Source organism: Carex rostrata, chromosome 24 (assembly GCF_964058835.1).
Source record: "Carex rostrata chromosome 24, lpCarRost1.2, whole genome shotgun sequence".
Taxonomy (NCBI): Eukaryota; Viridiplantae; Streptophyta; class Magnoliopsida; order Poales; family Cyperaceae; genus Carex; species Carex rostrata.
The window spans coordinates 2,867,819-2,885,339 of record NC_135941.1 but is presented as its reverse complement, the minus strand read 5'-3'; the positions used below and the strand labels follow the sequence as shown (position 1 = coordinate 2,885,339).

Here is a 17,521-nt window from a genome sequence, read left to right as displayed (position 1 = left end):
CACGCTTCCATTGTTTTCCCCCTCCAAAATATCCCAGTAAGTTTGTTTTCTTATTGGAAATTTCTCCACCCCGTTTTCTCTAATGGCGTGTTCGGCAGACGGACGGGAATAGAAATAGGAATGAGATTGCAAAATTTTTGAATTAAATTTTACTGTTCATGTGGAAAAAAAAATTCAGTCTGAGTGAATTTTTTTCCCCACGTGAACAGTAAAATCTGAACACGCCCTAAATGATACACATTGAACCCCTTTTTTTTTTTCAATCATCATCATCCATCAAACACACAAATCATTTCTTTATAATCTCCCTCTTGATCTCTTTCATGGCAGACAAGCTAAATGGGGCCTATTACGAGCCTTCGATCCCACCACAATGCAACTACCGTAGTGTCGGCCGCTCTTCTGGTTGTGGACCGTGTACCCTATTTAAATTCATCGTATCAATTGTGAGCATCGATCCGTCGTTATTTATTCATTTATTTTTTGGATACATATACCAAAGAGAAAAAAGACGGGTACTACAACATCGAGTTGAAGGTTCGCCCGAATATGGATCTTTAAGATTAAATATATTAAACCAAAGATCAATTGTGATCTGAAAATACCTGTCCCAGGATCATCAGGTTCGTTCAAGGAGACAAAGTGGATGTAGATCATTTCTGAGCGTCGACCATTATTTATTCATTTTATTTTTGGATACATATATATACATCTTAGGTGATGTTTATATATATGTAGTATTGATTTGTGGTTTTTGTGTAAATTATGTATTTGATTGGCGGTTTTACATCATTTATATTTTATATATGCACACTTTTATGTATGTATGTAGTTTAATTCTTCGTTGTATACATTGGTTTATTAGTTATCTATCGTTTTGCTTTATGAGATATTAATTTGTAGACGAGTGAGATTTTTTCTTGCTCTTCTTTGAATTATAATTTGCGTGTTAATGTTAACTAGCTTCAATATATATATATATATCTAAAAAATTTTGCATCTGGACCATCCAAAAACAATAATTTTGTACCTATCTAAAAAAATAGTAAAAAAATTAAAAAAATATATAAAATTTGGTCTCTAAACACATTTTAATATTTATATCATGTTGACATGGGGTATGGTTGGGCACAAAACAAATAGTTCATTTTAACCCTACTCATATATATATATATATAGAGGAGGGATCCACTTACAACAACTTGAAAGTTACAACATCTTACAACATCGTTTTTTTTTCATTTTCAAAGTCCAAATCGTCGATCCAAACCGTTAGATATTCAATCTATATTAAAACGTGGTTGCAGACCAAATTTTACATTTTTTGGAATTTTTTTGCTATTTATTAAGATGGGTACAAAATCGCTGTATTTATTAAAATTCTGCACCATTAAAAAACAGCGATTTTGTACCCATCTTAATAAATAGCAAAAAAATTCCAAAAAATGTAAAATTTGGTCTGCAACCACGTTTTAATATAGATTGAATATCTAACGGTTTGGATCGACGATTTGGACTTTGAAAATGAAAAAAAACGATGTTGTAAGATGTTGTAACTTTCAAGTTGTTATAAGTGGATCCCTCCTCATATATATATATATATATATAGAGAGAGAGAGAGAGAGATAGAGTGTGACTAATATGCTTTCGGTAGCACTTCGGCCGAAGTGCTATCGGTCCAAATTTCAAATTTCAAAATTCAAAAAGTCTTTGAACCATTAGATGTGATCTCTATATTCAAATGTGCTTGGAGACCAAATTTTACATTTTTCTGAATTTTTTTACTATTTATTAAGCCACTTTGAAAATCGTTGATCCAACGGTGGCTTAACAAACAGTAAAATTAGAAGCCACCGTTGGATCAGGAATTTTCAAAGTGGCTTAATAAATAGTAAAAAAAATTCAGAAAAATGTAAAATTTGGTCTCCAAGCACATTTCAATATAAAGATCACATCTAACGGTTCAGATCGACTTTTTGGATTTTGAAATTTGAAATTTGGACCTGTGGCACTTTGGTCGAAGTGCTACCGGAAGCATATTATTCACTCTCTCTCTCTCTCTCTCTATATATATATATATATAGAGAGAGAGAGAGGAGGTTGACTACTCTACTTACATAAGTATATGAGAGTATATACTTATAAGTCATTTTTTCGTTTTCAAAATCCAAAAAGTCGATCTGAACCGTTAGATGTGATATCTAAATTGAAATATACTTGGAGACCAAATTTTACATTTTTCTGAATTTTTTATTGTTTATTAAGCCACTTTGAAAATCGTTGATCCAACGGTGGTTTCTTATTTTACTGTTTTGTTAAGCCACCGTTGGATCAACGATTTTCAAAGTGACTTAATAAATAGTAAAAAAATTCAGAAAAATGTAAAATTTGATCTCGAAGCACATTTCAATATAGAGATCACATCTAACGGTTCAGATCGACTTTTTGGATTTTGAAAACGAAAAAATGACTTATAAGTATATACCCTCATATACTTATGTAAGTAGAGTAGTCAACCCCTATCTCTCTCTCTCTATATATATATATATATTGTGACTAATATGCATTCGGTAGCACTTCGGCCGAAGTGCTACCAGTCCAAATTTTAAATTTCAAAATCCAAAAAGTCGATCTGAACCGTTAGATGTGATTTCTATATTGAAATGTGCTTGGAGACCAAATTTTACATTTTTCTGAATTTTTTTACTATTTATTAAGCCACTTTGAAAATCGTTGATCCAACGGTGGCTGCAAGCACATTTCAATATAGAGATCACATCTAACGGTTCATATTGACTTTTTATCGTTCAGATTGACTTTTTGGATTTTGAAATTTGAAATTTGGACTGACAGCACTTCGAGCGAAGTGCTACCGAATGCATATTAGTCACACTATATATATATATATATATATATATGGTCCGGCTAATTTGTTGCCGGCAGCATTTTAGCCGGAGGTGCTGCCGGCCTTTTTTATTTTTGTGATGTCCAAACAACAAATCTAAACCGTTAGATGTTTAATCTATATTATAATCTACTTGGAGACCAAATTTTACATTTTTTGGAATTTTTTTACTATTTATTAAGCTAGTTTGAAAACTGCTGATTTCAGTAAATTTCTACAGCATTGAAATCAGCAGTTTTCAAACCAGCTTAATAAATAGTAAAAAAAATTCAAAAAATGTAAAATTTTGTCTCCAAGTAGATTATAGTATAGATTAAACATCTAACGGTTTGGATTTGTTGTTTGGACATCACAAAATAAAAAAAGGCGGCAGCACCGCGGGCAGCAAATTAGCCACAACCTATATATATATATAGACACACACACACACACACACACACACACACACACACACACACATATAAGGCTAAGGTGCTATGGGTTGCATAGAGGGCTACAGTGCTACGACTCAATATTCGAGTTTTCAAAATCCAAACGGTCGATCCGAACCGTTCATATTTTTCTTCATATTAATGTGTTTGGAGACCAAATTTTACATTTTTTGGAAAAATTTAACTATTTTTTTAGATAGGTAGAAAATCAGTTGATATAAAAAATTCTGCACCATTCAGATATTTGATTTTCTACCTATCTAAAAAAATAGTAAATTTTTTTCAAAAAATGTAAAATTTGGTCTCCAAACACATATTAATATGGAGAACAAGATGAATGGTTCAGATCGACCGTTTGGATTTTGAAAACTCAAATATTGAGCTATAGCACCGTAGCCCTCTATGCAACCCATAGCACCTTAGCCTTACCGTGTGTGTATATATATAGTACGGCTACGATACTTCGCGAATTAAACGAGCTGTTTTAATTCACACTCATATCTCTAGTTTTGAAGTCCAAATAGCCGATCCAAACCATTAGATGTTTAATCTATATTAAAATGTACTTAGAGACCAAATTTTATATTTTTTTTACTATAATGAATATGGTTTAAAAATCGCTGTTTTTTTACTATTTATTAAGATGTAGAATTTTAATAAAAACAACGATTTTCAAACCATCTTAATAAATAGTAAAAAAAATTCAAAAAAAGTAAAATTTGGTCTCCAAGCACATTTTAATATAGATTAAACATCTAACGGTTTGGATCGGCTATTTGAACTTCAAAACTAGAGATATGAGCACGAATTAAAACAACCCGTTTAATTCGTGAAGTAGCGTAGCCTTACTATATATATATATATATAGCATAAAACCCCTCTATGCAACGGCTTGGATTTTGAGTTTTCAAAATCCTAATGGTCGATCCGAACTGTTCATCTTGTTCTCCATATTAATATGTGTTTGGAGACCAAATTTTACATTTTTTGGAAATTTTTTACTATTTCTTTAGATTTATTGAAAATCGCTGTTTTCAGCAAATCTGGACCATAAAAAAATAGCGATTTTCAATAAATCTAAAGAAATAGTAAAAAAATTCCAAAAAATGTAAAATTTGGTCTCCAAACACATATTAATATGGAGAACAAGATGAATGGTTCTGATCGACCGTTAGAATTTTAAAAACTCGAAATCTGAGCCGTTGCATGGAGGGGTTCTATGCTATGCATAGCATGCTAGCATATTCCTATATATATATATATATATATATATATATAGAGTACGGCTAACGCGCTTCCTCTAGCATATGGGCCGAAATGCTTCCGGTGGAAATTTGAAATTTTAAAATCCAAAAAGTCAATCTGAACCGTTCATCTCCTTCTCCATATTAATATCTGCTTGGAGACCAAATTTTAGATTTTTCTGAATTTTTTTACTATTTATTAAGCCACTTTGAAAATCGCTGATCCAACGGTGGCTTAACAAAACAGTAAAACCATTGGATCAGCGATTTTCAAAGTGGCTTAAGAAATAGTAAAAAATTTCAGAAAAATCTAAAATTTTGTCTCCAAGCAGATATTAATATAGAGAAGGAGATGAACGGTTCAGATCGACTTTTTGGATTTTGAAATTTCAAATTTCCACCGGAAGCATTTCAGCCCATATGCTAGAGGAAGCGCGTTAGCCGTACTCATATATATATATATATATATATATATATATATAGAGAGAGAGAGAGAGAGAGATGGACTTGGGTGAGACGCAGAGCACCACGCGTTTGTACTTCACGCCATATTTTCATTTTGAAAGTCCAAACAACCGATCCGAACCGTTAGATGTGATCTCCATATTGAAATGTGCTTGGAGACCAAATTTTACATTTTTTGGAATTTGTTTACTATTTATTAAGCCACTTTGAAAATTTGAAAATCCGGGTGAACAGTAAAAAACAGTAAACATTTCTGGACCACTGGATCAGCGATTTTCAAAGTGGCTTAATAAATAGTAAAAAAATTTCAAAAAATGTGAAATTTGGTCTCCAAGCACATTTCAATATGGAGATTGTGTTGAGCAGTTCGGATCGGTTGTTTGGATTTTCAAAATGACTAAAATGTACCATGGAGCACCAAATGCGTATACTCCACGTCTCACCTAAGTCAATCTCTCTCTCTCTATATATCAAGGCTCTAAATAGCGTTTATAGCGGCATAACGGGGAGACTAAAAAAAAAAACTTTAGTGAATACCGCAGCTATAGCGAAAGCTATCATAAATAGCATTTTTTTTATTTTAGAAATTATATTTTATATTTCTACTAATAGTAAACGTGTCTCATCAAGAAAAAAAAATACCAAACTGATTAAGTTCTAATATTCATATTGAACCAATACAAAGTTCAAATTGTCATTCAAAATATCCCTAATTCAAAAACTATCGATATATTTTATATTCAAAATATACCACTACCATATATTAATGCATGATACAAAATTTAATTAATATAGCGGTATAGCCCGCACATGTTTCATTATATTGATATAGCTTGATAAAGTAAAAAAATCCATCTTGACATTAAGGCCCATTAAAATTACAAAATCATAAGCCCATGTAGCATAGCGGACCGCTATTGCCGCTACGCGCTATAGCGACCGTAGCTCGATTAGTGCAGTTTTACTTTTACCCCCATAGCTTGGCTTTCTAGGTCCAAAACAGCTATAGCCGCGCTATAGCTAGCTATTTAGCACACTGATATAGAGGAGGGATCCAATTACACCTTTTTTGGTGACATCGAATTACACTCTCGATTTTCAAAGTTTTCAAAGTTCAAATAGTCGATTCAAACCTTTCAATATAATGGATATATTAAAATGTTCTTGGAGATCAAATTTTATATTTTTTTGAAATTTTTTTACTATTTATTAAGTATTTAACAAAACCGCTATATTTAGACCATTGAATTTTTGTACCCATCTTAATAAATAATAAAAAAAATTCAAAAAAATGTAAAATTTGATCTGCAAATACATTTTAACATATCCATCATGTTGAACGGTTTGGATCGACTGTTTGTACTTTGAAAATATAGAGTGTAATTCGGTGTCACAAAAAAGAGAGGATGTAATGGGATCCTTCCTCATATATATATATATTAACAGAGCTAATTAGGAAGTGATATCACATCTGAAACATATTGGAAAATAATATCTACGTAGCTATCTCAGAAACCAAATTTTAAATAATCAAGAAAAAGAATATCTACGTAGCTATCTCAGAAACTAAATTTTAAATAGTATTGCATTATTTCATCTAAATTGCCCAGATATTATTTTGTCAAAATATTTAATAGTATACTTTTCATTACTTTTTTTAAAGCGATATTAGCTGTAGATGTTCGGACTTGGTATTTGTTTGCAGTGCCTAACTGAAATGAGCAGCATCTGGACCGTTCATTTTATATGATCTCAAAGCCTTCCCTTTAAGAATTTTATTTTTACAGAAATTATTTAAAAATTATACATAAAAAATGGATGGATTGCATGGATATTTCGATTTCGTAGAAGAAACTGAATCATTTGATTTGATTTCTCTTGTGAATTATAAACAGAACATAATCAATGATTCGATTTCTTTAGTTGCCAACACGAGGATTTTACAAAAGACCACGCAACAAGTTTGATTCTTAAAAACTTTAATTTCATAAACCCTGTGAACCACTATTACAAAAAAAAAAAAAAAAAAAAAAGCAGCTAAAGGATCCAAATCAATTAAGCATTTTCTTTAAAAATGTCTAAATGAACCGAACAATTAATTTGGTTTCCCAACGGAATCAAAATTTCACGGAACTCCATCCAATTTTCTATATTATTTTAAATTATTTCTATAAATAAAAAAATCTACTCCCCTTTCTACAGATATATCCGTACACGTAATCATACGGCCTAATTAATATTTTCCATTTCGACTAGCCGAATCATCTCGTGTGGGGACGACATTTTTATTTTTACTCCATTAAAAAATTATTTTAATAATAATAACCAAAGTTTAGCAACAATTTTAAAAATACCTCACACGTGGAAATTTTCCACGGGCTAAAATTTTAATTTTAATTTTTTATTTTTTTATTTTTTTTTTATTTTTTTTTTGTATTGAAATATTAGAAATGTTGGATGTATTTCTTTGAAAATAGATGGAATACAATATAATTTGATTTATTAGAAAGACTGTAACAAATAACCCGGATCAATATTTTTCAGGTCGGATTTTTCGCGGCTGTAAGAAAAATTAATATATTTTTGTATGTGTTATTGGAAAAAAATAAAAATGCTTAGATTCTGAGTTATTGATCTCGGTTCAAAAGTCACTTCTATGTAATCTAGAAAATATTGTGATCTTTCTAGGACATTTAATTTATGGAAAGTTGTATCTATTTTTGAAAAAAAAATAAAAACTTTAAGTTATTTAATAATTATTATTCAAAAAGAATTCTCAAAATAGATACAACTTTTTATAAATTAAATGTCCTAGAAGGATCACAATATTTTTTAGATTACATAGAAGTGACTTTTGAACCGGGATCAATAACTCAGAATCTAAGCATTTTTATTTTTTTCCAATAACATATATAGAAATATATTAATTTTTCTTACAACCGCTAAAAATCCGACCTGAAAAATATTGATCCGAATTATTTGTTACAGTCTTTCTAATAAATCAAATTATATTGTATTCCATCTATTTTCAAAGAAATATATCCAATATTTCTAATATTTCAATACAAAAAATAAAAAATAAAAACAAATTTCTGTTTTATAAAAAAAAAATTAGAATTAAAATTCCAGTCCGTGAAAAATTTCCACGGGTGGGGTAATTTTAAAATTGTTGCTAAACTTTGGTTATTATTATTAAAATAATTTTTAATGGGGTAAAACTAAAAATGTCGGCGTGTGGGGTATCTCAAAAAACAATACAGAATTAATTAAGATGTTTTCGCATGAATTAAAATGAAATGAAATGCGCATCTGCATTGGAGAAATATATACGATGTGAACTGGTGTACTTATGTTAGGCCTCAAATAGGCCCATTACATCCTGGGCTGGTTAAAAATGTCGGCCCATCAAGAATTACCCCTTCATTCTGAAGTTCTAACGCTACACGCCTACACGATGTACTTTTGATTATATCAACCCTCTCCGTGAAAAAAAAAGACGTAATTAATTTGATTTCCAACGCGACACGAAATATCTCGTCCTCTTCAGTTATAGATATATACTACATTACTATTTAAAGCAATAAAATATATCCAAGCAAAACACTTGGTGTGTTAATACAGGATAAATGGTCAATTCTTTCGTCTAATCACATTTCAAACCAAGACTTTGTTTCCTCAATTCCCCGCCTCGTTTTCAAAAAAGGAAGCTATACGTGTTAGGCTCTACACGCTTCCATTTTTTTCCAAGTCCCCTCCAAAATATCCCTGTAAGTTTTGTTTTCTTATTGGAAATATCTCCACCCCTTTTTCTCTATATAATACACATCTAACCCCTGTATTTCTCAATCATTATCATTCATCAAACACACAAATCATTTCTTTATAATCTCCCTCTTCATCGATCTCTTTCATGGCAGACAAGCTAAATGGGGCCTATTATGGGCCTTCAGTCCCACCACAACGCAACTACCGTAGTGTCGGCCGCTCTTCTGGTTGCGGACCGTGTTGCCTTCTTTGTACCCTAATTAAATTCATCGTATCAATTGTGATCATTATTGGCATAATTGTGCTTGTACTCTGGCTCGTGCTTCGTCCTAATGCAATTAAGGTGCATGCTACTTCAGCCTCGTTGACACAGTTCGATCTGTCAAATGGTTCTTTGCAATATGACCTAAATGTAAACATGTCAATCCGGAACCCTAACAAAAGGATCGGTCTCTATTACGACTACATAGAGGCCACGGCTTACTATGATGATTCCCGGTTTGGTTTCGAAGACTCCTTTAAGACTTTCTATCAGGGGCACAAAAATACTAGCTATATCGAGCCCGAGTTTAGCGGCAAGAACGCAGTGGTTGGTGATTCGGTGAATAGTACATATACCAAAGAGAAAAATGATGGGTACTACAACATCGAGTTGAAGGTTCGCCCGAAACTGAGGATGAAGATATGGATATTTAAGATTAAAAACACTAAAACGAAGATCAATTGTGATCTAAAAATACCCGTCCCGGGATCATCAGGTTCGTTCAAGGAGACAAAGTGTGACGTAAAATTCTGAGCATCGATCCGTCGTTATTTATTCATTTATTTTTTGGATACATATACATCGATCTTATTTGATGTTTATATACAGTATTGCTTTGTGGTTTTCTTGTAGATTATGTATTTGATTGGCCGTACTTTTACATCATTTATGCACACTTTTATGTATGTATGTATGTATGTACGCAGGTAGGTAGTTTCTGCGTTGTATACATGGTTTATTAGTTATCTATTATTTTGCTTGATGAGATATATATTTATTCATTTGTAGACGAGTGAGAATTTTTCTTGTTCTTCTTTGAATTATAATTTGCGTGTTAACGTTAACTAGCTTCAAAATATATATATTAATTATTAACAGAGCTAATCAGGAAGTGATATATCACATCTGAAACATATTGGAAATACAGTCAGGTATATATTTTTCTTTTAAATAATCAAGAAAAATAATATCTACGTAGCTATCTCAGAAACCAAATTTTAAATAGTATTGCATGATTTCATCTAAATTGGCTTTCACTTCCCAGATATGATTTTGTCAAAATATTTAACAGTATACTTTTCATTACTTTTTTTAAAGCGTTTAGCTGTAGATGTTCGGACTTTTTGAAGTGCCTAACTGAAATGAGCAGCATCTGGACCGTTCATTTTATATGATCGCAAAGCCTTCCCTTTAAGAATTTTATTTTTACAGAAATTATTTAAAAATAATATATGCAAAATGGATGAATTGTATAATTTCGATTTCGTAGAAGAAACCAAATCATTTGATTTGATTTATTTTGGGAATTCTAAAGGGTACATAATTAATTATTAGATTCCTAATTAAACACTTTAATTTCATGCAGCATTGTGAATTACTATCACAAAAAAAAATGAGTAGATAAAGAATACGAATCAATTAAGCAGTTCCTTTAGAAATGTCTAAATGAACTGAATAATTAATTTGGTTTCCCCAACAGAATCAAATTAAATTTCTCTACACTCCATCCAATTTTCTATGTTATTTTTAAATTATTTCTATAAATAAAAAAATTTGCTCCCCTTTTCTACAGATATATCCGTACACGTAATCATACGGCCTAATTAATACTGTCTATTTCGACCGGCCGAATCATCTCGTGTGGGGTATCTAAAAAAAACAACACGGAATTAATTAAGATGTTTTCGCATGAATTAAAATGAAATGTGAATCTGCATAGACTGCATTTGGAGAAATATACGATGAGAAGGGTACAAGATCAGGTTCAGGTGAAGGAATGTTCAAAAGCTAATTAATTAAAACGGACTTGGTCACTGTTTTTACATTTAATGACAGAACTGGTGTACCTGCTGAGATGAACTTTTTTGAATATTTCTCAGTTGTTTTTTAGTCGCAGCTTTGACATTAAGGATATAATTAACACTGAGAGAGAGAAGCGTGTAAATACAGGCGATGCGTTTCCAATTTGTTAGGTAAGGCTATATATATTCAGGATCTTCTATAGTCTGTCACAATGCATCCATTGATATCACTACATTTACAAAAAAAAAAAAAAAAACCCTGGTAGGATGATAGTTATATAAATTGTTAGATTTATTGTAACACAAAATGATTCAGATCAACTAATTGACTCAAACCCTTTCTTCTATTTTCTTGTTAATTGTTCTTATGTTTATAAGTTATTATATGAGTTTGGCTATCATATCGTGACATCGTGAGTATTTCAAATTAAATACCACCAATTTTAAAACTTATATAATACTCACGACAAATATAAACTGTTAAAATCGATGTACTTCATATGAATTGTTTGTTTACATGTAAACTTTATAATTTCTTAAATTTATTTAGTATAAGATCAAATGGTCAAACGTAAGATTTTTTTTTAAAGTTAAATGTATTAATTTTTTTATTATTTTTTTATGGCTTACTAAAATAATTTAAATATAATAAATTTTGTATGTAACTACATTATTTAAAAGTATATCGGTTTGAATTTACTATTTGAAATATATTCAATAAATTTTAAAATTGGTGACAAATATCAACGATATGTCACGCTATTCGAATTCATATTAAAATATGCGTGTATCATTTTTTACACTTGCGAAGCCAGAATTGATAATGTCGACTTCACAAGAATATCTTATTACACCATCCAGTCTTTGGTTCGATTAAAAAATATATATATCTACGTCCATGCATGGAACCTTCCTCATGTACTTAATAGTTATATCAATTATCTCTCACTCCGGGCATTTACTTTTTTGCATCTAGTTTGTTGAAATCAGGTGTCCTTCTAATGCATCAAATGGTGTTGCCATTGGTATATTTCTTCACGCGGTTAACCGATCCGTGTCTCATTCATTCTACACCGGGAAATGAATTATTATTTTCAATATTAATTACTGGGTTTAAGCACACAAGTAAGTTATTAAATGAACAAAAACAAATTTGAGATCTGTTAATTTACAAATATTTTAAAATGATAATCTCTATGCATATCGCATAATTAAGCTAATAAGTTTCTAATATAAGAAAAACCAGCGAGAATAGCGCTGTTCTCCCTGTTCTCGCTATTCCTACAAAAACATGGAATAGCAAATGAACTCTCTCAAAGCCTCAATCCCTACAGTAGCTATTCTAAATGTTCAATCCAAACAACTTCCGAATAGCTTTGAGTTAGCGCTATTCTTAAATAGTAGCTGTTCTCGCTATTCTTAATTTACTATTCTCAACAGTAGCTATTCTCGCTATTCTCTAGTGCATCCAAACGCATCATTATGTAATACTAATTATGTGATAAATGTTCATGCGCTACAATCATTTAATTACCATCATCGCGACTAGTCAACAGAATTGGTTCATGATAAATCAATAAAATTAGTTGAATATTTAATTAAGTCATTTAACTGAATATATTATAACTCTACTAAGCTGAACCTTTAAGTTCATACATTGTTTGATGCCTAGTCAATTATATTATTTTCACCTTATTTTGTTTGAACACATTTTGTAAATATTTTCATTTATTTAATGATTGATAATCATCAGATGATGACTCAAAAAAAGTGATGGCCTTTCTCTTTAGATGACGATAGACTTAAAAATTCTGCAATGTTGAAATAATAGTTTTTTATCATGTTCCTTCATTATTTACTACTTGAGATGCTTCATTAAAGTACGTAATTTAAAATATATCTAATTTTTAGTTCAAAAATAAAATAAACTAAAACAGCAACAATAATATAATACTTTTTTGGACTTATTTAATTGTACTAATTTATTTTATTTTTCTAGCTAACAATATTTGGTGCTAAAATGTGTGCAACATTATATCATCTGAATATCAGGCAAACCTTTCGATTGTGTTTTGAATTTGGTTATTTAGTATTCATTAAGCTGTGCTTCATAATTCCTTCATTAAAGGAAAGGAACAGGAATGAAAGAAAAGAGGAGAAGATAGCAGGCTGTCCACGTCACGATCCTGTTCCAGAGGATAGTAATCGGAGAGAGAAAGAAAGCAACGCTCTACTGTAGTGAGAGTAAATTTCTATGAAAAACTACGAAATTTGTAACCCTGAATTAAAATGTAAAATTTACTATAGCGAGAAAAATAACGCTCTCCCTCTCCCTCTCCCTCTCCCTCTCCGTCCCTTTCCCTTCCTCCACGGAAGCTGATTGTGAAGCACAGCCTGACAGCCTTAGTTTCGTATGATATGCAAATAACAGTTCCTATCTGCACACGTGTTGGTCTATAGAAAAGGCATATGAATAGAAGTACAATTTGACTACTGCCTCGATCGCCCACGGCCCACGGGCTTTCCCTCAAAAAAGGAAAAAAAGAAAAAGACCACTGCCTCGATCAGTATTGACTTCTTATTCCTACTTCAACACAGAATTTAAAATCAAGGCCTCTAATCCATGCGACATTCCTATGTTTAAAATCAGGGTCCAGTTCTGGTAAATATAATCCAGAGAATATATCAGCTGATACCCAATAAATATGACCTAATTGGGCTCATGTGTGAGGACTGGACTTTGTAATGGACTACCATTTCTAGCTCTCCTGATTCAACATCAATTCTTAGCTCTACCTTCTATGTCTATGAATTGGTATCCTCTGAGATATCTCAAACTTTGCGTTATTTTATGGAAAATCTCAACCGTTTAAGTGCGTTTTGCACGAATCTCAAAGCACACACAATACTGACCCCCTACATCACCCCCGAATAGACACCGGACACGTCGGTCACGCAAAAGTTGAGATATCTCATGGGATACGCACTCCTATGTCTATTCATATATTAATTCCCAATTTAATGAAAAAAAAGTAAGAAAGATAAATGCTTACATAGAAAATTGGAAGAACATTGTAATATCAGAATTGGAAACAAGATTTCTGACAGATAATATTTAATTTGTAAATTTGTCTTTACTGCAAATTTTTTTTGTAATTTTGTCATCTGCGCTATAATTCTAAATAAAAGAAAAAAAATTACAAACATATAAGAGCATTATGGATCATAAGTGAGAAACACCAAGTTCCTCATCTCAGATAAAGGTAAACACAATGCATCAGCAGTCACAAGTAGGGCTGGCAAAAAAATTCGAGGCTCGTGATTCGATTCGGGTTTGATTCGAGTTTAATTCGATTCGAAATGGATTCGAATTGAAACGAACTAAACCAGGTTCGGTTCGGAATTAATTCCAACCAAACTCAAACCTAGCCTGGTTCGATTGAAATAGGTTCGTGATTTTTTTGTGGTTCGAATCTCATAAAATCACCGGCCATCCATTTACCTGATGAAATTAAAATCCAAGATAGAGAGTCATAATTTAACTTAGCCGACACTCCCTCGCTCTCAAATCTCAATAACCTACTTCTCTCTCTACCTCTCCCTAACTCACTCTCCCTCTAGCTCTAAAATCTAGCCGACGCTCTCGGCGATTGGCTGTCTCTCCGGCTGTCACTCCTCTCTCAAGCCTAGATGACTGTCTCTCCTCTCTCATAGTTCATACCAGGAAAGCCGTCTCTGATGTATTTTTTCATAAATAATTTTTCAACTTAAAAACACTTATTTCATAGTTCATACAGGTAAAAGGAAGCTATGTGAATTTTGTCCCACGAGAAAAAATTAATGTATAAACTACCGGTATAAGTAGGGCTGCTAAAAAATAATTTAGTTCGTGATTCGATTCGGGTTCGATTCGAAAAATGTGTAGTTCGCAATTCGATTCGAAATGAATCAAACCAGGTTCGGTTCGAAATTAATTCAAACCAAACTCAAACCTAAGGTAAATTCGGTTCGGTTCGGTTCGTTGCCACCCCTAGTCACAAGTACTCACAACGCAATACCCAATGCATCTCATGATAAAGGTAAAAACAAAGTTTCTCGAGACCAAGACTTTTGTATATATTTTTTATGAATATATCTTGACTTATGACTTGTGACTTATAACTAGGGTTGCACAAAAAATTCGTAGTTCGTGATTCGATTCGATTTAGATTAGAAAAAGTTTGTAAAAAATTCGATTTGAAATAGTTCGAAATTAATTCAAATCAAATTCAATAGGACCTGTTCGTTCGAAATAGGTTCGCGTCGCGAACTATTATAGTTCTAATCTCGAAGTAACGTGAACCGTTGATTTCTGCTTATGACTTATGTTCGCTGATGGCTTAAAAGTTAAAACATAAACTCCCCAGTCATAAGTCATAAGTCATAACTCGTAAGTCGTAAACCTCTCTCAGTTCTAAAATCCTAGACAACTTTCACTTCTCGCTTTCGGCGACTATGATCACTCTTCCTTGTCATAAAAAAGTTCGTAAAAAATTCGAAAATGAGTTCGTAAAAAATTCGATTCGAAATTAATTCAAACCAAACTCAAACTGGAATAAATTCGATTCGTTTGCAGCCCTACAGCTTATAGCTCTTTATCATTTCAAAACCAAGACTTTTGTATCCTCTGTTCTCCGCTCGCTTTCAAAAAAGGAAGCTATACGCGTTTAGGCTCTACACACGCTTCCATTTTTTTCCAAGTCCCCTCCAAAATATCCCTGTAAGTTTGTTTTTTTCTCCACTCCTTTTTCTCTATATAATACACATCTAACCCCTGTATTTCTCAATCATCATCATTCATCAAACACACAAATCATTTCTTTATAATCTCCCTCTTCATCTCTTTCATGGCAGACAAGCTAAATGGGGCCTATTATGGGCCTTCGATCCCACCACAACGCAACTACCGTAGTGTCGGCCGCTCTTCTGGTTGCGGACCGTGCTGCCTTCTTTGTACCCTATTTAAATTCATCCTATCAATTGTGATCATTATTGGCATAATTGTTCTTGTACTCTGGCTCGTGCTTCGTCCTAATGCAATTAAGGTGCATGCTACTTCAGCCTCATTGACACAGTTCGATCTGTCAAATGGTTCTTTACAATATGACCTAAATGTAAACATATCAATCCGGAACCCTAACAAAAGGATCGGTTTCTATTACGACTACATAGAGGCCACGGCTTACTATGATGATTCCCGGTTTGGTTTCGAAGACTCCTTTAAGACTTTCTATCAGGGGCACAAAAATACTAGCTATATCGAGCCCGAGTTTAGCGGCAAGAACGTAGTGGTTGGTGATTCGGTGACTAGTACATATACCAAAGAGAAAAATGACGGGTACTACAACATCGAGTTGAAGGTTCGCCCGAAACTGAGGATGAAGATATGGATCTTTAAGATTAAACACATTAAACCGAAGATCAATTGCGATCTAAAAATACCCGTCCCGGGATCATCAGGTTCGTTCAAGGAGACAAAGTGCGACATAGATTGGTGAGCATCCATCGGTCGTTTATTTATTCATTTAATTTTTTGATACATATACATCGATCTTATTTGATGTTTATATATAGTATTGCTTTGTGGTTTTCTTGTAGATTATGTATTTGATTGGCAGTACTTTTACATCATTTAGGCACACTTTTATTTATGTATGTATATACGCAGGTAGGTAGTTTCTTCGTTGTATACATGGTTTATTAGTTATCTATTGTTTTGCTTGATGAGATATATATTCATTTGTAGAAGAGTGAGAATTTTTCTTGTTCTTCTATGATTTATAATTTGGGTGTTAACGTTAATTAGCTTCACATCTAAAGATATTGGAAGTGATAATGATATCACATCTAAAGATATTGGAAATACAGTCAGGTGTATATTTTTCTTTAAAAAAATCAAGAAAAATAATATCTACGTAGCTATCTCAGAAACCAAATTTTAAATAGTATTAATTGGATGATTTCATCTAAATTGGCTTTCACTTCCCAGGTATGATTTTGTCAAAATATTTAATAGTATATATACTTTTCATTACTTCTTTGAAAGCGATTAGCTGTAGATGTTCGGAAACTGTTCCATACACTTCATCCAATTTTCTATATTATTTTAAATTATTTCTATGAATAAAAAAATCTGCTCTCGTTTCCTACAGATATATCCGTACACGTAATCATACGGCCTAATTAATATTTTCCATTTCGACCGGCCGAATCATCTCGTGTGGGGTATCTCAAAAAACAATACAAGATGTTTTCAAATGAATTAAAACGAAATGTGAATCTGCGTAGGCTGTATTTGGAGAAATATACGATGAGAAGGGTGCAAGATCAGGTTCAGGTGAAGGAATGAATGTTCAAAAGCTAATTAATTAAAACGGACTTGGTCACTGTTTTTACATTTAATGACAGAACTGGTGTACCTGCTGAGATGATTATTTTGAATATTTCTCAGTTTGTTTTAGTCACAGCTTTGACATTAAGGATATAATTAACACTGAAAGAGAGAGGCGTGTTATTTCCGTAAATACAGGCGAAGCGTTTCCAATTTGTTATATAAGGCTATATATATATATATATATATATATGCAGGATTTTCTATAGTCTGTCAC

General features: G+C 32.2%; 1 long non-coding RNA gene across 1 annotated transcript; it reads left to right on the top strand.

Moving 5' to 3' along the window:
- The first annotated feature begins 25 nt into the window (after positions 1-25).
- On the top strand, positions 26-16,670 carry LOC144575761 (uncharacterized). The gene is made up of 3 exons (XR_013518520.1): positions 26-40; positions 8,818-9,767; positions 16,586-16,670. It is a non-coding gene; the product is annotated as an uncharacterized LOC144575761 (long non-coding RNA).
- Positions 16,671-17,521: the final 851 nt, after the last annotated feature.